Below are 22,404 nucleotides of genomic sequence, written 5' to 3'. Positions count from 1 at the left end.
GGGCAATCCTACTTCCGTAGTGATACTGCCTCGGAAACCCAAGGAGGGGTCGCTATGAGTCAGGGCTGACTCGACGGCACATAACAACAACAAGTAATACTCAAAGCTCAGTAGCTGCTTAGCTGCTTGTTATAACAGACTTGTTTCACTGATTTCTAAGAATAAGCCTCTACCACAAATACTATGGATATGAAGGCTGGGACTGAACACTGATCAGCAGGTCACCTACACAGTCTGTTTATCTGCAGTGCAGAAGGTAGGAAAGGGTAGTGAAGTGCCTTGTAGAGAAACACTACCCTTGTGACCCATCTGTGAGTCAGTAAATAGTTATTATAAAATGGTCAATATCCCTGGAGTTGGGGGATGCCAATCAGAAGCCCAGTTCTATCCTTCCACCTTATAGGGAAGTCAAAGCCTATGAAAAGAATTGTAACCTCCTTCCAGCAAGTCTTTGGCCAGGAGGGGAGGAGCACACACTTGGCTTAATTCATGGGAAGTGAAAACAATGAGAGGAGAAAAGCTGTGTGTCAGTTCCATAGTTCCTTAGAGGCAAAGTGAAGGGAAGGTCTTTCTGGACCCATCCTGAGGACTGAGTCATTTTATTTTTCGAATATTGAGTTTCTGGGGTAATGTGCTATAGTTCAGCAATAGATTAATCTTCTCTTACAGATCAGATTCATAAAGCATGACTCTGCTTTCAGATTAAAATGAACGGTTTTTAATAATAATTAAAAAAAAGCATTAGCTTTAAGTTTTCAGCTCTTTTCCTTTATTTTAATGGGATCACACTCTCTGTGCAGAATATCCTTAAGAGGATATGAATCTATGAGACAGGATAATAGTAATGGACGAGTCATGTCTGTGGAGGACCCCAGGGCCTCTACTTTCCACTATTTTCCGTAGTGCTGCACGATAAATCCTTGGAGAGACCACTAGTCTCTAGGAAAAATTATTTCCTCCTTAAGATGAACATGAAAAACTGAAAGTGACTATTCCTGGGAAAGGCTTTTCCCTCAATTGCTTCTGAGTAATCAATAGAAAATCTGGCCATCCAGTGAGAACCTGTCGGATGAGGATGGAAGAGAGTCCTTTTCCACTTAAAATAGGCAAAGACCTCACACTTTCCTGAGATAGGACTTTTACTTCATTCTGAAGTAGGAAGGAAGAAACCATTACAGAAATCACAAATCAGAGTATTCAGCATGTTTTCAGAAGACTGGAAGGAAAAGACTTGACTTTGGCTAATCTCTTCAGGAAATTACATTTTCCTGAACCAGAAAGTCTCTGATTATTGAGGAAAAGGAAGTATGTGGCAAACAGGATACTAACAAGAAAGGAAGGACCTTTATTTCATTGCACCTTGAGAAGAAGAATCCACCCAAAGTGACTTTCCTGGGATGGGTAGGGAGAGATACGAAATTTGGAGAACAAATATATCAAGTCCGATGATAACAAGAAGCTTTCCTCATTTTTAAATTCTATATGTGGGTTTTAGTAGTCAAGAATTGGTATGATTCAGAGCCTTAAGCCAATCCCTTCCTTCTACTCCCCATCAACTTCTCAAGAACCGTACAGCCTCCCAGTCAGAAAGTATGTGGTGGTTTTGGCATCATACAAATGAGCAATATCGAGAAGCCTGACTGATTCACTTTGAAGTTCATATGTGTTTATATGTAGTATGTGGTTAAAAAGTGCCCTAGTGGTGTAGTGGTTAAGAGCTCAACTGCTAACTGAAAGGTCAGAGGTTTGAATCCTCTAGCCACTATGAGAGAGAAGAGATGAGGCAATCTGCTTCCGTAAAAATTTATGGCCTTGGAAACCCTAGGGAGCAGTTCTACTCTGTGCTATAGGGTCACTATGAGTCGGAATCACCTTGACAGCAGTAGGATATGTATTCAGGCCAGGCTTCAGACTTGGCACTGTACCTCTCGGTGACAAGATAGAACTAGTGGGAAAATGGAAACTTTTTAGGGTCCGTGGGTTTCTCAGAAAAGTTCACTTTATCTAATGGTACATTGGAAGCACCCAAGCTAGTCAGTCTTTTCCTTCCTTGTTTCTGAGGCTGGGACGGTGGGATGTAGGTTGGGCCGCAGGCTTCCCTAATTCAAAGTAAGCAAAGCGCAGGATCAGGGACTGCATATATTTTCAGGATTTATCTGAGAGACCTAGATAGTTTATGAAACCAGAACAGAAATTCCTGTAAATACCTTTATTTTTATTTTTTTGCCTCATGAAAAGCAAGCTTAGTGTTCTTTATGAGCGATGTAAAAACCCTTGGGAGACAGGACCCAACATAGAGCTGAAAGACTGCCAATTAGCACAGAGATACTTACTCTTTTTCAAATAATTACAAAGACAACAGTATCAGCCTATCTACAGTTTTGCCAGTTGGTGTACTTGCCTGAGGAAGATTCATTAGAGAACAAAGCAAATGAAGTCAACATTATCTATCTACCCTTGGAGAGAAGTAAAATCAAACTTGGTTTGACTTGTCTGTCAGCTGGAGGTTTAGATATCCCCAGCTTTACAGTAGCCAAGATAAGTTGATAGCCTCCCCGCTGACTTCCTGTCTTGTGCTGACCCTTGATGTATCTTGTTTTTTTCTGTTTGTGTGTTTGTTTTTATTCCCTTTCTTCTTTAACAAGGCTATTAAAAGAAATAAAGAAAATATAACCTCTACCTACTAGATGCCAGTAGTAAACCCCCAGTTGTGACAACCAAAAATGTCTCCCCTAAGAGGCAAAATTACCCTCTATTTGGACCTCTGCCTTAGAAGAAAATCGCCACCTACATGGGGGAAATTTTGGATTCAGTTGGAATAGGTGCTAGTTGATTAAATATTTACATAGCTTTACATAGCAAACAGCCTGCTGATTGTGCATTATTACATAGCAAACCAATCTGATTATGGTGTGTATAGTAGCACCAACCCCCTCTTAGTTGCCTCCCTTTAGACCAGGCCCTGGATTATTTTTGCTGGTGCTAATCTGTCTGCCTAAAATCTCCTAGTCACTTTCCCTGGCATTTAGAGCTTTGTTTGTGTATAGTTGATGCAGGTGTTTGGTTGATGATGCATTTCTAAAGAGAAGAGGAACTTCCTTTGTGGAAATACTTCAGGGAGCTTCCTTGTTCTGTGTCTTTAATGAGAGACTACAGTCTGTCAGTTGTTCTCAGCCAAGGAGCTCACAGTTCAGCTGCTGATATTTATAACCCTTATGTGACACCCCCCTTTTACCCCCCTTCAAAGAATTCCAATGCTCTGTAATAATCCTCTGCCCTCCCACCATAGCAACTGGGTGGGGAAAAGGTAAAGTGGCCTTTAAGGTTTTAAGTTTGCTACATTGAACTTCTAGCTCCCTTTCAAAGTACCAGTATTTTAAACATCAACATCACAAGCAAAATTCCAAGCTTTCTGCCGTTAAATCATCTTAAAGGAGACTCACACCTCATTGAAGGTTGTAAAACCAAATGGAAGGTTGTCAAAAAAGCACTGATGGATTTCACAAAGATCTGTCTGGAAATTTTGATGGCAAGGGGAAATTTTAAAGAGACAAACGAACATTTTCCTTTGGAAAAGACTGAACAGTTTGAGTCTACTGAAATGTTTCATGTACAGTGTCAGCATACAGCATTTGCAACTAAGATTCATCTTCTGATTTTGTACAAGAGGAAGAAAAATCTGTTTCCAGAAAACCTAGAATTTGGCGTCTGGGGAATTTCTGTTTATTGTTGTGTGTTTGGTTAGTACATGGTTGAGATAAGCATAGACAAGTTGAGAAACAGGACTGTTTCTCACTATGTAGAAATGAATGAAAAGTGGTCTCAGCCTTAGCCCACTACCGGGCATTTTTAAGCTAGACAGTTGGCATATGAGGTAGAAACAGTGAGCCTCTAGGAAGTGTGTTGAGTCGCTGTGAAGGGCACCTGATTATTAGAGTTGCTTGATTTAACAAGGATAAAATGAGTCCCACAGGGAGGCGTGTCAGGTCACTGCACCAAAACATTACTGCACTAGAGGGCTACCTCCCTGCTGAATGGATTCTTCTCAAGTCTTAGCTATCCCAGTTGGAAAAGCCTTGCTATGGGGAAAATGTGTTCCCTCCTCACCTTCCTTAATACTTTGCCAGTACGGAGTCCTTTTCACATATGGGTCACTGGTATTGGCTACAGAAGAGTAATGGGGTACACTTATTCCCTAGACCTTCACAAGCTATTTTCCTACTACCAGTACTATAATTTGAAATGTAGACATTCTTTAGTGTGACTTTGAGAACTTTAGTAACCCAGGAATTAGAGTAAGTATTACCTGGTGATGGTCTGTGGATCCCTTTGTGGGATATTCCTTTCAGTCCATCCTTACTGAGCACTGTGCCAGTCCTTGTAGTGGGTGCTGGAGTTTAGGTCACCCCTATCTAGTTAACAACATAGTATGGGAAATGGATGCAAAGAATTACCATGGAGTGATGCGGTGGTAAGTGCTTAAGACAGACCTTAATCTACAGATATGTAATCCTAGCATCGCCCCTGTAAATCTGACATTCAAAATCCCTGTTTGCCTATAAGGAAAACTGAGACTTGAAGAGGTTAAAGTAACTTGCTCAAGCTACATAGCAAGTAAATGTTTGATCTGAGAATGGAAAGATCTATTTGGTACCACGGTTGTGCTGCACCAGTGATTTTTCAAACTAGGCAGTTTTGCCCCCTGGTAGACATTTGGTCCCCAGGCATTTTTTATTATTGTGACTGAGGAGGCTGCTCCCGAGGAGGCATCTAGTGTGGGTGAGGCCAGGGATGCTGCTAAACATCCTATGGTGCACAGAACAGCCCCTCACAACAAAGCAATCAATCCACCTACTTCTAGAACAATAGGAGGTTTGCTTTCTGCCCTCTTCATATTCCAGTACAAGTAAGAGTTAACTGATAAAATAGCTTCACTGCTAGGGAAAGCTCCACGGTTTCCTCCCTTTTTTTGTTGGGGGGGGGGGTAGTTAAGAATAGTGTTGTTTCCAACAGTGACTTATACAGGTCTTGGATAAAGTCAGGATCTTGGTGAACTAATTTGAGTCAGTGGCTAAAGAATTCTCTCCATGCTTGACCAGTCCCCTCCCTACCCTGCCACAAGGCTCCTGCTGTGGAAATCAATCAGCTGTGCATCTCAAGCTGCTTCCTGTAGGGTGTGTTAGGGAATGGCATCAGCTCCTGCACCAGCTGGGAGTACTGATCTCTGTGTGATTTTATCAGGCTCTGTCTCTTTTGAGCCTTGCTGTTTGGAACAAAGAACCCTCTGTTAGAAGTGCAGAGAGCTAGAATGATTGGACAGCCAGTGTGTATGCACATGGTTCCCACGGCAAAAATAGACATAAATTATGCTGTAGCCTTCAAAAAGTTGGGCCTCCAAGGTTAGTTTCCATATTCACCCTTTCTATGAGCACTCATCTTTCCCCCAAATCAGTGCAGGAGCTACCTAACTGATGAATTAAATGGTGGCATCCCTCAGACCTGGTCTATTTCTGAGTCTTGTCATCTTCCAGTCTCTTACCCTGCAGTTAGAATCATCTTCCTAAAGCATTGCATTGTTCAAATCATACCTGTGTTGAAAATCCTTCCTTTGCTTTCCTGAATTGATATTCAAGGTACTATATATATGAGCTTTACTATCTTTCCAGTCTTATATCCTATATAGATCTTCTGCTTCACCCACTTACCCCAAACACTCTTTATACATTCCTGCCTATTTGATTTCTGCCCATACCAGAAGGTATAGATCAAGTCTTAACTTTCCATAAAGCCTTCCTCTATCTCCCCAGTTCACTATTTCATCCGGTCTCCTGAATCACGTTATCTGCAACTCGTTTTTCCCATATCATATGCTGCCTAATTTTGACATTTTCTGATTATATGCATTTATCTCATCTGTCATCTCAATGAATTCATTTTTGTGTCACTAGAAGTAGTAAGCATATTGGTGCATGGATAGTTGGAGGTTTGTGAATATTGGATTAGATGAGTGCCTTTTATTTCTCCTAAGGTTGGGTGAGCTCTAGGATTTAGGATGTTGTCTACTCTGCATGACTTTAGGTACATCATTGTGTGCCCCCAGAAACATTCTCATCCTAGCCTGGCTTCCCACTTTCCATCTCACCTCTGGGCTCCCTTCCTTCTCCACTGGTTAACAGATGTTAAGGGCATATAACCTCATTTCAATTATTATGCCAAACAAAGCAAAACTAAGAAATAAATTTGCTGCTTCACATGTACTTGAAGAAAGCCAGATTTTGTCGTTGGCCATCATTTTACAGTCCTTGTGGTTTACTCAATTAATTGATAGCTAAGAAGAGTCTTCAAAACTTCATTCAGCTTGGTGAGTGAAAATACTGAATGCAAGTTTGAGTCAGAAACACCCAGCTTTGAATCCCGGTTCTATCGTTTACTAGCCAAGTGACCCTAGGGAAATTCCTTAGCCTCTCTGAATCTTAGTTACTTGAGTTACAAAGTAATTTAACCAATTATAAAGTGTTTAACCATCTAAATAATGACTAAATTGTACCTTTAGAGTTTTTGTGAAAATGATGTGAGGTGTTAGATAAAAGTACTAGGCATATGATAGATGCTTAATAGATAATAAAGTACTTTCTTTTAAAAAATGCTTATCCAGACATGCAAACTAGAATATTGTGAAACTTTTTGAATGAGAAGTTATCCCCTTTGTGCCTAGGGATGATCATCCCCAGAAGATTTGATCTAAGGTCCAGCATCACATTATATTCGCTCTTTTTCTTCTTGGAAACATGGAAATTATGAGGATAAAGTAAAATAATTTTGATGGCAGCAGTGAAACAAGTAGATAGACAATTGAGCAGCTTCCTGGGCAGCTTTTGTGGGCTTGACTCTAACCTCAGAGTGGCAATGCATAGGCAGGTTTAGGTCATGACTTCTTAACACAGCTTTAAATATATTTTATGTATATGCATATATGTATATATATGTGTGTGTGGTAGTTAAATTTTCATGTCACCTTGGCTGGGCCTGGTTGAGTGACAGGCAGCTGGTGGTAGTTATTCCCCATGATGAGACTGGCAGTCAACTCCATGGTGGGATCTACCACAAGCAGCTGAGTAGCTGCCTTTGGGATGTGGTCTGCTTCCTGTATACAAGGAGAAGTCTTGGGGATAGTCTCTAGTTTATGGCACGCTTGGGCCCTGCATGTAGCCGTGTCGTTGTTCAGCAGCCTGCCATGCTCTGCTGACCTTGGGACTTAAAATGGACTTGGATTAATGGCCTGCCATGTGATTTGGTAACATTGGGACTATGCCATTTTATTTGTCAACCTTAGCCTCAGCAGCCAGTAGCTGCCTGAGTGAAGAGATGCCTCTAGCTTCAGTGGGCCAGAAGCAGGAGGCAGAGCTGAAGCCCAAGACTGAGGGGCTTTCACACAGCCCCTAGAGCCTGGCACTTTGAGCTCAGACTTTTAGCCTCCTGAACTGTAAGAGAATAAACTCCTGCTTGTTAAGGCCATCACATTTGTGTTATATTCTTGTGAGGGTGGCACTAGGTAACCAGAACAGAATATGGTACCAGGAATGGGGTGCCACTCTGAAAGATACCGATAATGTGGCAACAGGAGTGGAGTGCATCCTTGGCCTGAGACCCTGGCAGAGAGACCCCAGCATGTGCATGAGAGACGACAGGAGCAGAGCCAAGAGACTGGCAGAGAGATTCCGGCAGAGAGACCAGCATGAAAGATGGTGATATCAGAGCCCAGAGACCAGCATTAAACAGCAACGGGCTTACCAGCCCACAGGGGAGAAAGCTGGATGCCATTGGGTAGGCGGCTTCCTGGTGGAGTGGGTTGCCTTCGGGCTTTAATTGGTGAAGAGACCAGCATAAAATGGAGTAGCAGGTTGGCCGGCCTACGGAGCAAGAAAGCTAAGTGTCTTTTGGGCAGAAAGATTTCTGGTGGCGTAGGTTGCCCTCGGGCATTAATCGGCAGAACCAGAGAGACTAAGGAAACGGAAAGCAGAGCTGCCTCAGCCTCAAAGGATAGGATCATGGCCTCTGGGGGTGGAACCACCATAGCCCCCTAGGTTTCAAAGAGTTAGACCTTCCCCAACTCAGTTCTGGAGTGTGGGGCTGCTTGTTCATGTGAGCCAGTGGAATGGAGTCATAGCCACTGCCCAAGAGTGAGGGGGCAGGGCTGCCATGCCCAAGAGGGAGAGGAATGGGGCCTGCCAGGCCAAGAGGGTGAGGTCGCCATTTAGAGGAACTAGGGGCCTAGAGCCACCTAGTGAGAGAGAGCTGTACAGATGCCACCCAATGAAGATCTGTACAGTGCCAAGTTGACAAGGGGTGGAATTGTGGTAAATTACATGTGTGTGTTAGTTAAATTTGTATGTCAACTTGGCTGGGCCTGGTTGAGTGGCTGGGGCAGCTGGTGGTAGTTATTCCCCATGATGAGACTGGCAGTCAACTTTGTGGTGGGATCTACCACAAGCAGCTGAGTAGCTGCCTTTGGGATGTGGTCTGCTTCCTGTATATAAGGAGAAGCCTTGAGGATAGTCTCTAGCTTATGGCATGCTTGGACCCTACATGTAGCCATGTCGTTGTTCAGCAAACTGCCATGCTCTGCCAACCTTGGGATTTACAATGGACTTGGATTAATGGCCTGTCGTGTTGTTTGGTAACATCAAGATTGTGCCATTTTATTTGTCAATTTTGGGCTTATTAGCCTCAGCAGCCAGTAACTGCCTGAGTGAAGAGATGCCTCTAGCTTCAGTGGGCCAGGAGCAGGAGGCAGAGCCGAAGCCCAAGGTTAAGGGGCTTTCACACAACCCCTAGAGCCTGGCACTTTGAACTTAGACTTTTAGCCTCCTGAACTGTAAGAGAATAAACTCCTGTTTGTTAAGGCCATCCCTTTTGTGATATATTCTTATCAGAATGGCATAGTAACCACCAGCCACCCTCCAGAAGGAAGGTTGGGCAATCTACTTCCACGGAGATAGTGCCTCAGAAACCCAAGGAGGGGTAGGAGTCGGATCTGACTCGACAGCAGTGCTTTTTTTTTTTTTTTGAGTATGTGTGTGTGTATACAATATACATACACGCCTCCTTCTAAGGAGTGGCTGGTGGGTTTGAACCGCCAGCTTTCAATGCAAGCAGTCAAATGCCTTAGGCACTATGCCACCAGAGCTCCCATATATGTGTGTGTGTATTCACTTAGTCATTCCTATCAGAACACCATAGCTAGCAAGTTTCTCTGAGACCATTTTGGCCTTGGTTTATGTGCTCTACAAATCAATATTATTTTCATATCATTAACCAGAAGTCATCACTAGCTCAGTGACTTCCCTAGCTACTTGAGTTACCCATCAAAGATCAGCTTTAATTATCTCAGGGGTCCTTGGCCTAATTGGCTCTTATCACAGGTCATATTATCTTCCTCTGTTTCCATATAATATCAGCTACCAAGTCAGCATCTTCAGGAGAAACAACTTTTAGTATTAATCAATCTTTAATTAAAACATTGAAGTGTGTGTGTGGGGGGGGTGGGAATCAGTTTAGTTTCAGAGGCAAGCAACTTAAAAACACAGATATAATTCATCTCTCTGCCATACATACATACCAGATCATGAAGTTTTAGTGAAAGATTTTAATTCTTTGCCATTTCAGCAAATATAAGTTTCTAATATTTGATTTTGTATGTATATGAGTCAAAGGAAGAAGATAGAAGTAATTGAACTTACTTTAGGTCTTCTTTAGCTTGAATTCATTGTGTCCATTCAAGCAAACCATTTAATGTCTCTCTTCATCTTGCAGTTCTTTCCCAAAGAAAAGGCATGGATTTTGGTCTAATTCTTTAACCAGGAAACCTAAGTTGTTTGTCTGGTGTTTGTAATCAATGATAAGAGTTGCTATAGTAACAAAATGATATTGTTTTCAGAAGTCTCTTTTCTCTGTATTATTTATTCTACCTCTTTTCTCAAATTGGAGAGGGGACACCTGCAAAAAGATTCCTTGGAGAGTCAGCTCAGAGAGTTGGTTTCATGGAACTAACCCAGCAACTTTGTGAAGGTTCCATTCTGAAACTGGAACAACTACTCTTAGGCAGACCTAGGGAAAGTCTACATCCTCACTTGCTCAGGAAAGCTTCCCCTGAACCTCTAGGCCAGATTGGACCACCTTGGCCCATGCTCTCCTAATACTGCTTGCTTCTCTTTCAGAGTTACCTACCGCAGTTGAATTGATGGATTGTCTCCTTTACTGGAATGTAGGCTTCTGACCATGTAGTGCTCATGGTCAGTTCCTGGCATAATTCAGGGCACATAGTAGATATCAATAAATATTTGTTGAATGAGTGAAGAGAATCAAGGAGAAAACCTTATGAAATTAATTACCTTAAAATGACAGGAAGAGGAGTCCTGGGAGGCAAAGAAGGTTAAAAAGGTAGCATTAGGATAGCACAGTGTCATAGAAGCTAAAAGAACAAAGTCTCAAAAAGAAGGGAGAACCAATACTTTCTCACTTTTTTTTTCCCTCAATTTTTATTGTGATTCAGGTGAAAGTTTACAGACCAAATTTATTTTCCATACAGCAGTTCTCCACAATGTTACAGCTCTTTTTCCACTTCCTTCCCTGTGTCCTTCTTTCCTACGCATTCCCGCCCCCCTCAAGCTATCTCCCTGTGCAAACACTGCCCTTCTGTTTTCCCACAATTCGCTGTAAGGAATGTATCTACCTGATGTAAATCTTCACCCTATATGCCTGTCTGTTGTTTAGCTAGAAGCCACAGGAGTGAGTTGAGTTTCACTGTTGTTACTGTTGTTAGGTGCCTTTGAGTCAATTCCAACTCACAGGGACTATATGTACAGCAGAACAAAACACTGCCCTGTCTTGTGGCATCCTTAAACCCCTGTAATGTGATGCAGCTCCCATCCCTCTGCTGAAACTGTTCCCTTGGAAGTAGTCACTAACTTCCTAACTGCCAAGTCTAGGGGTCTTCTAACTCATTATCCTCTTCAGTCTTGATGCAGCATTTAATAGCATAATCTTCCTTCTTAAAAACCCTCTTGTCTGCCTATTTTCCTGACACTGCACTCTCCTCATTCTCTTCTCTGGCTGCTTTTCTACTTTCTTTTTTCAGTTTATCTTCCTGCCTCCTAAATATAAGTGGTTCCTGCAGTTCTGTTATCTGTTATCTGTATACTCAACCCCTGGGATGTATGTCTGGCCTCTCACTGTTCTGTGGGTAGCCCTTCCAAAGCTGTATCTCTAGCCCCAAACTTGAATCTATGTGAGAGATCCATGTGGACATCTCCCCGTGAATGTGTTCTCTTCTTTTTCCCTGCTATTGTTTTATAATAAAAACCAAACTCACTGCTGTCGAGTCTGATCTAACTCATAGAGACCCCTCCTTGGGTTTCTGAGACGGTTATCACTACGGAAGTAGATTGCCCAGCCTTCCTTCCGAGGAGCGGCTGGTGGGTTTGAACCACCAGCCTTCTGGTTAGCAGGCAAATGCCTTAGGCACTACAACTACACCACCAGAGCTCCCTATAATACTACTACCAAACCAAAAACAAAACAAAAAAAAACCCACTGTCATTAAGTTGATTCCAACTTATAGCAACCCCCATCGGGTTTCCAAGGCTGAAAATGTTTACAGTAGATTGCCTTATTTTCCTCCCATGGAGAGGCTGGTAGGTTTGAACAGGTGACCTTTTGGTTAGCAGCCCAATGCCTTTACCACAGCATGACCAGAGCTCCTCCTACTGCTCTACTACTATCCTCTCAGTAACCCAAGAGTAATGCTGTAGTATTATTTTTAATTTATTTTTTTCCCTCACCTCTACCTTCTATCTAGTCAGTTGAAAGTCTGAAGATCATGCCTCTGCAATTTCTTTCATAACCCCGTTCTTCATTTTCATTAGCTCAGGTTTTTTTGTTTTTGTTTTTGTCTTTTATGTCTTGCCTAAAGTGTGTAGTTCTCCTAACTGATGGCTCCACCTTCAATCTTCCCCGTTGACCATCCATTATATACGTATTAACACAAATGCAGAATCAGCAGACCTGTGCTTCAATCTCGGTAGTGTAATAACTTGTATAATAACTGTATTACTCTGGACAAATGAGTTTATCATCCTGAGCTTCATTTATTAATTAAAGATTTGAATTTTAAAATGAGATACTATATATTAGATGGCAGTTGAATGAGCACCCAGTCACAAATTTTCAGGAAATCTTCCACACACAATTCAATAACTCTCATAACCCTTTGATAAGTTTAAGAACAAATCCTGATGTAATAATGGTTTTCTGAATAAAGCATAAATTTTTTGTTTTGGCATTCCAGAGCCTTGGTGACCTGGCCTTGATATACTTATCATCCTGAGCTATCATTTTCCCCTTTAGTACATCCTGCACTTAATCCATACTGAGCCAGAATTTGCTCCTTTGTTGTGGTTGTTGCTGTTATGTGCCATCATGTCTGCCTGACTCATAGCGACCCCTCCTTGGGTTTCTGAGGCAGTATCACTACGGAAGTAGATTGCCCATCCTTCCTTCCGAGGAGTGGCTGGTGGATTTGAACTGCCGGCCTTCTGGTTGTGGTGTTGTTATGTGCCGTCGAGTCGGACCTGACTCATAGCGACCCCTCCTTGGGTTTCTGAGGCAGTATCACTACGGAAGTAGATTGCCCAACCTTCCTTCCGAGGAGTGGCTGGTGGATTTGAACTGCCGGCCTTCTGGTTGTGGTGTTGTTATGTGCCGTCGAGTCGGACCTGACTCATAGCGACCCCTCCTTGGGTTTCCGAGGCAGTATCACTACAGAAGTAGATTGCCCAACCTTCCCTCCCAGGAGTGGCTGGTGGGTTTGAACCGCCAGCCTTCTGGTTAGCAGTCAAGTGCCCCATAATTTTCTGCCTCTGGCCCTTCACTTAAAAGTGCCTATCTTCATCATCTCTGTATATGCAAATCCTAATGAGTGAATGTGATTCCCTCCCCTGACTCCCCTGCCTGCTTTCCTCCCATCCTTCTGTCAGTTCTTTCCTAACTTGCAAAGCTTCGTGCTTTTGTCATCACTACTGTCTTGGTGACCATTTGTGTCTAAAAGGGATCAATACACTGTCTTTTGGAAAGTATGCTACTAGGAAAGGGTTCACGGGGGTCATGAGAGGTTCTACAGAGTATGTGGAAAGTTTTCTCATGGGTTTGGGGATACATGGGAACTCAAATAGCATCAAAATGCCATTTAAAACAAGCTTCACATCATGTTGTATTGCTTTATGAGCGACTCTGTAGCCATAGCCATCTTTATATAAAACCACTAAAGGATGTTAGTGACTGATACCCAACAGGTACAGACTAATACTGTGGAGTTTCCACTTGCCACTAAATAATGCTTGTAAAGCCTAGAGATCTTTAGATGAAAGATATTTTGTAGATTTAAAATGTGCAAGATCCAACCAGTTCTCTGTATCCTCTACTTAGAATTAATCATCTAAGAGAGAGAACACCCATTAAGTATACTGGAGAAGTTCTGCCCTTGTATGAGAAGGCAATATAGAATCTAAGGCATTGTGGCTATGGGGTCTTCCAGTTGTCCTAGAGGGCTAATGGTTTAGGTCTGGAGCAGATGAGGGCAAAGTTCCAGGTCCAATACTTGGAAAGGGAGCTATTAGGCTGTGAGGAGACTCTACCCGGCTGTCTTTAATTAGGAAGACCACAGGAAGGAGCAGGAAAGGCCAGGATTATTCTCTCTTCTGAGTTAAGGGAAGGCTAATCAGCACCCAATTCTGTTCTTAGGAATTTTGAAATGGGTAGAGAATTCTTTGAACTCTGTAACCAAGTAACTAATTTGAAAAGTAATTTGAAATTTGGCTTCAGCACATATATTTGTGGTTGCAGAGGTGGGGGAAGCATCTAAAGAGGTTCTCTGGAGCTCCCGTATTTCTCTTTCAAAAAGTTTACACCCAGCATGTGAAATGAACAGATGCTTTTGTTGTTGTTGTTTTGTTGTTGTTGTTGTTGTAGCTATCAGAGTAACAAGAGGCTGAAAGCTGTATCAGGTATTTATTTCAGTCCCTGAGATGGCTATTGGCAAAGTTCCACATACCAGATATAAGGGACTCATGAACAGATTTAAAAAAAAAGTAAGACATGGGGGAAAGAGACCTTGTGCTTCCCTCTTAATTTCTTTCCAAACACATACTGATTATGAAAAAGGAGAAAAGCACTGAGTATTCTGGCTTATTTATTTATTTTTGGGGGGTGGGACAAAATTGGTCTGCTTTATGTAATCTGTAGGCTGTGTTTGAACTTTTGGGAGGTGCGGTTCTGTTTTCCTAACAGGGTTGGGGTTTAATTAAGAAAAGAGAGAAGTGATTGCCACTTGACTTGGTGAGGAAACAAGAAAAGAATTCTGGCCATGAAGTTTATGATTCCTCATCAAGATTATTCTAGAATAACCACCCACCCATAGTTTAGAGCCAGAATTCCTCACATTCTTCCAGCCAACAGGGGCCCTGGCAGGCTAGCCAGTCTGTTATGATATCTCAACATTTAAGTGAGTGTATTTGGCTGAGGAGGTTTGCTAGTGAAATTGGTCTTGCCTTCCCTAGGTTTTTCAAATTGTATTGAGTAATAATAAGAAAATTAAAATCCAGATTCCCTGAACTATTAAGTATTAGGTCTATAAACAGGTCAAGCCTTAGGATCACAGTGTGTCAGAGTTAGAAGGAATCTTAAAACTCATCCTGAACAAACTGAGAATTTGTAAATGTTTCCCCAAATCCCTGCCAAATGATTGCTTGAATTTCTGCTCAAATACCTCCAGAGTCAGGAAAGTCACCACTTTAGGGGACACCCTTTCTTTAAATAATGGTGAGAAAGTTATTTGTTGAGTTGAAATCTGCCCTGGATCTTCATGTGCCAGCTAAAGAAGACACCCAAAACAAGTTTCCATCCTCCCTCCCACACCCCAGCCCTTCGGATACTCTGTGTTCATCACATTGCCTGGAACCTTCTCTAGGTCAAGTATTCTCTGTTCTTTCTTCTGCTTGTTCCTCACAAGACAGGATTTCTAGTCCTCTCTCCCCTCTCTCTGTCTTTCTCAGTGTCTTACAGTATAGCACCAGGAGAACACAAGATTCTGAAGCAAACCAAAAAACCCATTGCCATGAAGTCAAATCTGACTCACAGTGACCCTATAAGACAGAGTAGAACTGCCCCATAGGGTTTACAAGGCTGAAATCTTTACAGTAGAAGATCTTTCTCCCACAGGGCAGCTGGTGAGTTCAAACTGCTGTCCTTTTGGTTAGCAGCTGAGCACTTTAACCACTGTACCACCAGGGCTCTGATTCTGGAACTGAAGAGTATTTAAACTAGAAAGGCTGTCAAGACACAACCTAGTTGGCCCTCTTTTCAGTTTACTGATGGCCGAAGAGTCTTTTGGATTTGAGTGGGCAGTTGATCAGCAGCCTCTTTTGAAGGAGGAAATGAAGTGTAAAACGTTTTGCCCAGTGAAAGTTGCTTAATTCTGATTACAGGCTTCAGCCCACACCTCATGCCAAAGACCTTTCTGGCTTCTTCAGAAAGCCTGAGGCTCAGCTCAGGGTTTCACTGTTAGGTCTCCTTACACCAACTATTGGCTTCACTTTGTGTGTAAAGAACAGAAACAACTTTTCCATAAGTTTTATCTGTATTGACGACATGGTCCAACAAGGATTCAGGAATTTTAACAGACTTTCTTTTTTTCCTTCTTAAAAATCAGAGAATGGCTTTCAGAGAGGGGCAGAAGAGAGTATTGCTTCCCTTCAGAATATGCAGCTGCTGTGGTGGACAGCTTCCTGGGTTGCCCTTTGTACTTTTTTGTTGACTGTCACCAAGTGACTAGATGGCTTTTCTGAAAGTTGGAAAGCAGTGAACGAGGTTATGGGCCACTTTTCAATTTTCCGTTTTTAGACTTAAACCACAGGTATCTGGCGTAGAAGCGCACTGCTTTTCAAAAGGCCCCAAGGTTTAGGTTTCTTTGGATGGGCACAGCAATAAAGGAGCCCAGGTGCTTGGGTGTGGGCCACTGCTGCCGGCATCTCCACCCCCCCCACCCCCACCCCCCTTTCCTTGGTCACTGACACCAATCTCTGGTCTGTGTGTGGAGAACTCCTGCTGGGAAAATGTACCAAGACTTGATGATGTACCCGAGGGGGAGGAAGAGGTAGAGTGTGCCTAGAGTTTATCCAATAACTTGGGTGTCTGAGCGTGGCCAAATTCCTTCGGACACCAGGAAAGGGCTGTTTTTAAGGCTGGAGTGTTTCTTGGTAGGGAAAAAAAAAAGGCAGGGGCTTGCTAAAGGTGACATTGGAGGGCTAGGGAAAGCCTTTGGAGGCATAGCGAGAGCCGAGGGCGATGCAGACGCCCCTTCCCAAACACCCCTATCCCCAGCCAACACGGTCCTGCCGGCAGATGGGGCCCCGAATGGCCCTTGCCAGAGCCTGCTGGCTTGGGGGAGGCGGGGGCGCCCCTTCTGGGTTCTCTCGCCCTTGGGCTGGGCTGGGCTTGGAGCCCGGGCGGGTTGGAGAGAGGCGGGGGCGGCAGGGGGCTGGGCCAACGGTAGGGGGCGGGGCTTTCCTTTGTCAGGGGATTTGCACCGCGCGGTGGAGTCTCGCGCTGGTGCAGTTCCCCTCCTCTCGCCCTGTTGGGGGCGGGGCTCTCCCTTCCGGCCCCGGAGCCCAGTGGGCGTGGGCTTCGTGAGCCAAGGCGCTCTGGGTTCCTCGATCCGAATCCCGCTAAAGCTCCTCCTCCGGTGCCTCAGCTTCCAATCCTTTCCGTCGGCCCCCGCCCTCGTCTCTCCGGTCGCTCCTTTTTTCTCCCCCTACACAGGCTCCGCCTCCCACCCTCCTCCCCTGGGCTCTCCGCGACGCGCGCTCTTCGGCTTCCAGGGGGGCTGCCCGGGCGGGGCGGCGCGGCGCGGCAGCGCGGGTAAGGAGGAGGAGAGGCGCCCACCAGCCAAGCACTTCCAGCCAGCGCCGGGCGAGCGAGCGGGCCGACGAGCGGCCGGCGCGAAGGAGGAGGGCTCGCCCCCCGCCCGGCCCGAGCAGAGCCTTTTGTTCCCAGCCAGAAGTTTGCATGCCGGGACCGTGACAGCTGCGGGCGGGAGGACGGCGGGGGCGCAGGGCCGGCGGCGACGGTGGAGAATAGAGGCGGCTGCTTGACATGCAGCCCACGGCACGGCGGCTGCGGGCCAGGGGGAGGCGGCGCCCACAGCACACAGGACTCAGCTGCCGAAAGGACAAACTAACTTCCTGAGCACAGGACCTGAGGCCGGGAGCCACCTGCCAGCCTACGGTGAGGCGACCCTGGCCCCCTGGGCGCGCGGCATGGCACGGGAAAGAGGGCCGCGCTGAGTGAGTCCTTCCAACAGACTCTCGGCCGCTGCTGCAGCCTGCCCGCCTACTGGAAGGCCCCGCACGGGCTTCATTCCCTTTCTTTTGCTACCACAGCGCAGGGCTGGCCTGGGAGCCACAACAATGCCATGATGTTTTGGAGACAGGAAGCCCCAAGCTGGCCCCGAATGAAGGACTTCCTGTGTTTAAAGTTACAGGAATATCCGCCGACCAGCCCAGTTCAAATGCAAACACCCGAACTAGGGAGGACGAATGGCTAATTCAGACCAGCTGGACTCTCCAGGGCTGGAACTGAGGATAAAATGAAAGGAATTCTTAGGAGCTTGGGCCATACGTGAAGACTAGAGACTGTGCCATTGTTACTAAAGGACACACTCGGTGTTAATTCACTGCTTCCAACTCTGCTTCAGTGAGAAGTGAGTGGAACTGGATATTGAATAAGACTTGTCAATATCAGATAATTCTTGCTGACTGAATTAGAAAGAACAGTGCTCTTTAAAAAAAAAAATTAAAAAGCCATACAAGGAATTATTTTGTTTGTTGATTGAATCATATTGTCTGCCTACAACTATGAGTCTGCGAACCTGTTTGAGAAAAGCTGATTGGCTTAGAGCTTCTCTCAAAATGGTTTCAAAGTGGGACTTCCATGACTTTCTGGAGTGCAGGTGCAATTGGTGGTTTGGATTATGAACATGCAAAAGGATTTTTAACTTATGCAGAATGTATTTTTGGGCAACCTGTGAAAAAACTTTTAAAAGGTTGGTGGTTCCTCTTGATTGAAAAAATATGGGTAAACCACTCAGCAGGCCAGACTGTTTAAGGCAGAACCCCACCTGCCTGGGGAAAGGCGAAGAGGAGGATGGCTATATAGAAGATTGCTATGTCCCTCAGCGGTCAATATATGATACAATGAGAATAAATGAACAAATTGACCAAGGGTCAAAGCTTAATCAGACTTCAAAAAGCACCATGGAAAAGATGGAAGGAAGTACTATATCCAGCAATGGTACGTTAGGAGCAGCATCTAATGTATTTGAATCTCGAGCACCAGAAGGCAAAAAGCTGGATGAGAGAATAATATTTGATGCACTGAAGCTAAGCAGTGATGTGCAGAAATCAGCACCTGTGCCATCCAGAAGGCGGCCAAATACAGAACGCAAAGATAATATTAATAGGAGATCTTGGAAGTCCTTCATGCCACCCAACTTCCCAGAATTTGCAGAAAGAATGGAGGCTTCTCTCAGTGAGGTTTCAGAAGCTGGAGCTTCAAATCCTTCCTTGCAAGAGAAGAGAAAATCCAGTTCTGTATTAACAGAAAGTTCTGGTCATTTGGACCACAGGGAACCTCAGTCAGAGTCAGTCACTCTGGAACATGTGACCAAATCTGTAGGTATTCCAGAAGTGCAGGATGTGAAAAACTTAAGTGGAGATTGCCAGGACTTCAGACTTCAGCAGCACAGTGAGAGCTCTCCTCATGAATTCCAGCCTCTGGAATCAGAGGCTGCAGCAGCAAGTGGTAACACAGATATGATGCAGGAACACAGATTCTCGAGTGCAACCTGGCCCAGGGCCATGAAAAGTTTGGCTAAGGGAGGCTTCAGTGAGAGGCAGCACCCCCTTGGGGACACAGCCTGCGCTGTGGAAATGCCACCCCTCTCTCCTTGTCTGAGTGAAGAGCTCTTGGATCCAGAATTGCATGTTCTGATAACTCCCAGCCTGAGAGAGAAAACAGAGTCTGAGCTAAAGTTTGAGGAGGATGAGCGCTGGGTCATGATGGAGGCTGAGGAAGAGTGGGAGGGAGAGAAACTGTCAGAGAAAGGAAAGACTTTTCTAATGGCAGATGAGAAAAAGAACAGCCTGGCAGAGATTTTTGAAGAAAGGGAACAAGCAAACTCTGAAGCTTTGGTGGAGGATGGAGCCTGTTGCTCAGCTCCTGTCTTGGAGACTTTTGACCACTCTGGTCAGATTTGTTGCTCTGATGACCCACAGCCAGCTAAGGACCATTTGGCTTCTGTTCCCAAGGATTTACCCTTTGATTGCAGTTACGTTCTCTCAGGTGAGGGTGCTGTACATGAGACTGAAAACAGAACTGCTCAGGGCCTAGAGGGTCTTGTTTCAGATTCAGAGTGGATGGTTGATCCTATGCATGCAGAGCAACTATCTGATACAGATTCGGTGCAAATGTTTCTTGAACTTGAAAAGGAGTGTTTATGTGAAGAAGGAGTAATGCCTCTAGTTGAGCTGGAGAATCAAGCCTCTTCTGAAGGGCTGGCCCCATTCCAGGATATAGAAAATTCACTTGTAGTTAGTCATTTTCCAGGGGCTGCCATAGAAAGAGAACCACACATAGGCTTTTTAAGCTTAAGGGTAAAGGACTGTAATACTGGATTGTATTGTGAACATTTTAATGCCCTGGATTCTTCTCAGGTGCCTAATACTGTAGAACTTATTAATCATCCTGATACCACTTCCACTGTTAGCAAGGAGGAGTGTGAAAAAGTGCCTTTTAGCCCCAAGACTGCAGGGGAATTTGAGTTCAGACACCCAGCTGATCTAGAGTCACTAAGAGAGTTGGACCTAGAAAGATTTCCAAACTCTGATCACAGGGCTTCTCTTGAAGAAAATTTATCAAGCTCTATTGTTTCTGAGCTGGCCAAAGAAAATGGCAGTTTGTCCCAGGTAGACTGCAGTCAGATTGAGGGGAATGAAGAGCATATTGAGAGGGTCTCCCTCAGTTCTGCTTTTACCTATGAACTAACAGATGTTGCCTCAGAACCTGAAGTAGAGGTGTTATCATATGATTCGTGTTTACTAACAGATAAGATTCATTTGGAAAGTAAGCAAGGAGCTATTAATCAAGAAAATAATAGCCTGATTTCCTCAGGAAATGTGGACCCTTACAAATTGTTGTCCATGAAGAAGGATTTTGATGAGAATGGCGAGGCTTTGAAAGAGCTAGATTATGGAGCCAAGCTTTTGAAGGATCGAGTTCTAACACATTTTCAAAGAGACTTCCCAGAACAAGCTTCCCAGAGTCTCCAGAGGAAGTGCTCCAAGTCAGTGATCCTGAGTCTGCACCCACTGGTTGGAGGACTGAGACATAGCAGAGATGGAATGGAAACTATGAATGATAACAGGCTGAAGCCAAATGTGGCATCATCAGAGGGAGATGAGATGGTAATCAGACACTCAGATTCATTGCTAGATATCTTTCAGGAGGAACAAGTTACCAAGGCTAATAATATTGTACCAGTTTTAGAGGAGTGGATACCTGTCCTCCAGCAGCCTGCCCCAGCTGCTGTAGTGCCTACCGCAGAGGTCAACGTCCCGGTTGTTGTAGTAGTCCCTGCTCCAGAGGGAACTGCTGCAGCTGCTGCTGTAGTGCCCACCCCAGAGGAGGCTGCTGCGGCGGCTGTGGTACCTGCTTCAGAGGGGGATGTTCCAGCTGCTGCCGTGGTCACAGAGGAGGACATCCCAGATGCTTCAGTGGTTGTCGGAGAGAAGGATGACCCAACTGCTGCAGTACCTGCCTCAAAAGGGACTGCTACAGTGCTTGCCCCCGAGGAGGGTATCCCAGCTTCTGTGATGGCCACCATAGAGGAAGGTGTTCCAGCTGCTGCAGTATTAGCTCCAGAGGGGGCTGCTGCCCCAGTTGTTGTGGTGCCTGCTCTAGAGGGGACTGTTCCAGTTGCTGTAGTGTTCTCCCTAGAAGGCATTGTTCCAGCTGCTGCAGTGGCTGTTGTAGCACCCACCCCAGAGAGTACTGCTGTAGTGCCCACCACAGAGGAGGATGACACCCCAGAGAAGGCTTTTAACCCAGCTGTTGCAGTGCCTGTTCCCAAAAGGCCTGCTGCGCCAGCTATTGGAGTGCCTGCCCCAGAGAAGGAAGCTGACAACCCACAGGAGCCTGCTGCCGCACAGGATGACACCCCAGAGGAGCTTGTTGTCCCGCAGGAGGATGATACCCTAGAGGAGCCTGCCACCACAGAGGAAGAGGGTAACACCCCAGAGGGGCCTGCTGTGCCAAAGGAGCCTGCCTCCCCAGAGGAGGATCATACCCCAGAGGACACTGCCACCTCAGATACTGGAATCCCCACTCCAGAGCAGCCTGCTGCCCCAGCTGCTGCAGTGCCTGCCCCAGAGGGTCCTCCTACTCCAGATGTTGGAGTGCCCCCTCCAGAGCAGGCTGCTGCCCCAGCTGCTGCAGTGCCTGCCCCAGAGGGTCCTCCTAACCCAGATGTTGGAGTGCCCCCTCCAGAGCAGGCTGCTGCTGCAGTGCCTGCCCCAGAGGAAGATAACATCCCTGAGGAGCCTGCTGCCCCAGAGAAGGATGACACTCCAGAGGAGCCTGTCACCCCAGAGGGGCCTGCTGCCCCAGCTGCTACAGTACCTTCTGTGGAAAAAGTTTTCCCTACTGGAGTCCCCTCTGTGCAAGATACCAGCCACACTGATTCAGTGCCTATATCGGAAAAAGGAATTCCTGTTCAGGTGGAGGCCTCCTCTGCTGGAATATGGATCAAGGAGGACCTTGATTCCCCAGCATTTGGGATACATGGGCAAGTGCCTCCGACTACAACTGATGGATTAAATTCAAATGAGGTAATTGTTGCTCATTTTGTTAAGGGGAAGGATATGGGGTTTAAAGTGAGATTTGCAAGTTCTCTTGACTTGGTAGTGATTAGAAATGGCAGTTTGTCCTCTTTAATTCTTTTTAGGTTTTTTGGACTGACATTTTCTGATTTTTCAGTTTATGGGTAGCTGTTAGAAATGAAAATTGATCTTAACATTGGTCAGGTGAAAAAGTTCATAATTGGTACTCTAGTTTTTTTATTCAGATAAGCCAAGCCTAAGGAGAATTAGAATGTAAAGAGTTGTTGATTTACATTTGGAAAAAAATTTATTAGCAGGACAGGGGGATTCTGCTTTTGAAATACACAGCAAGCCTGTTCTTTACAAACTATTGATCTATGATGTCTACAGTTAGGTATGTGCCACATTGTGGTCTTTG

At 45.0% G+C, this 22,404-nt stretch overlaps 1 protein-coding gene across 1 annotated transcript in view; it reads left to right on the top strand.

The window, feature by feature from the left end:
• The window catches only part of MACF1 (microtubule actin crosslinking factor 1), a 307,684-nt gene that overhangs the window by 200,831 nt on the left and 84,449 nt on the right, over positions 1-22,404 (top strand). The window lies entirely within an intron of this gene.

This window comes from Orycteropus afer, unplaced genomic scaffold (assembly GCF_000298275.1).
Source record: "Orycteropus afer afer isolate SDZICR_OR568_19922 unplaced genomic scaffold, OryAfe1.0 scaffold00192, whole genome shotgun sequence".
NCBI lineage: Eukaryota > Metazoa > Chordata > Mammalia > Tubulidentata > Orycteropodidae > Orycteropus > Orycteropus afer.
Note: the sequence above shows the minus strand (reverse complement) of the source record. Positions and strands in the feature narration are given on the sequence as shown.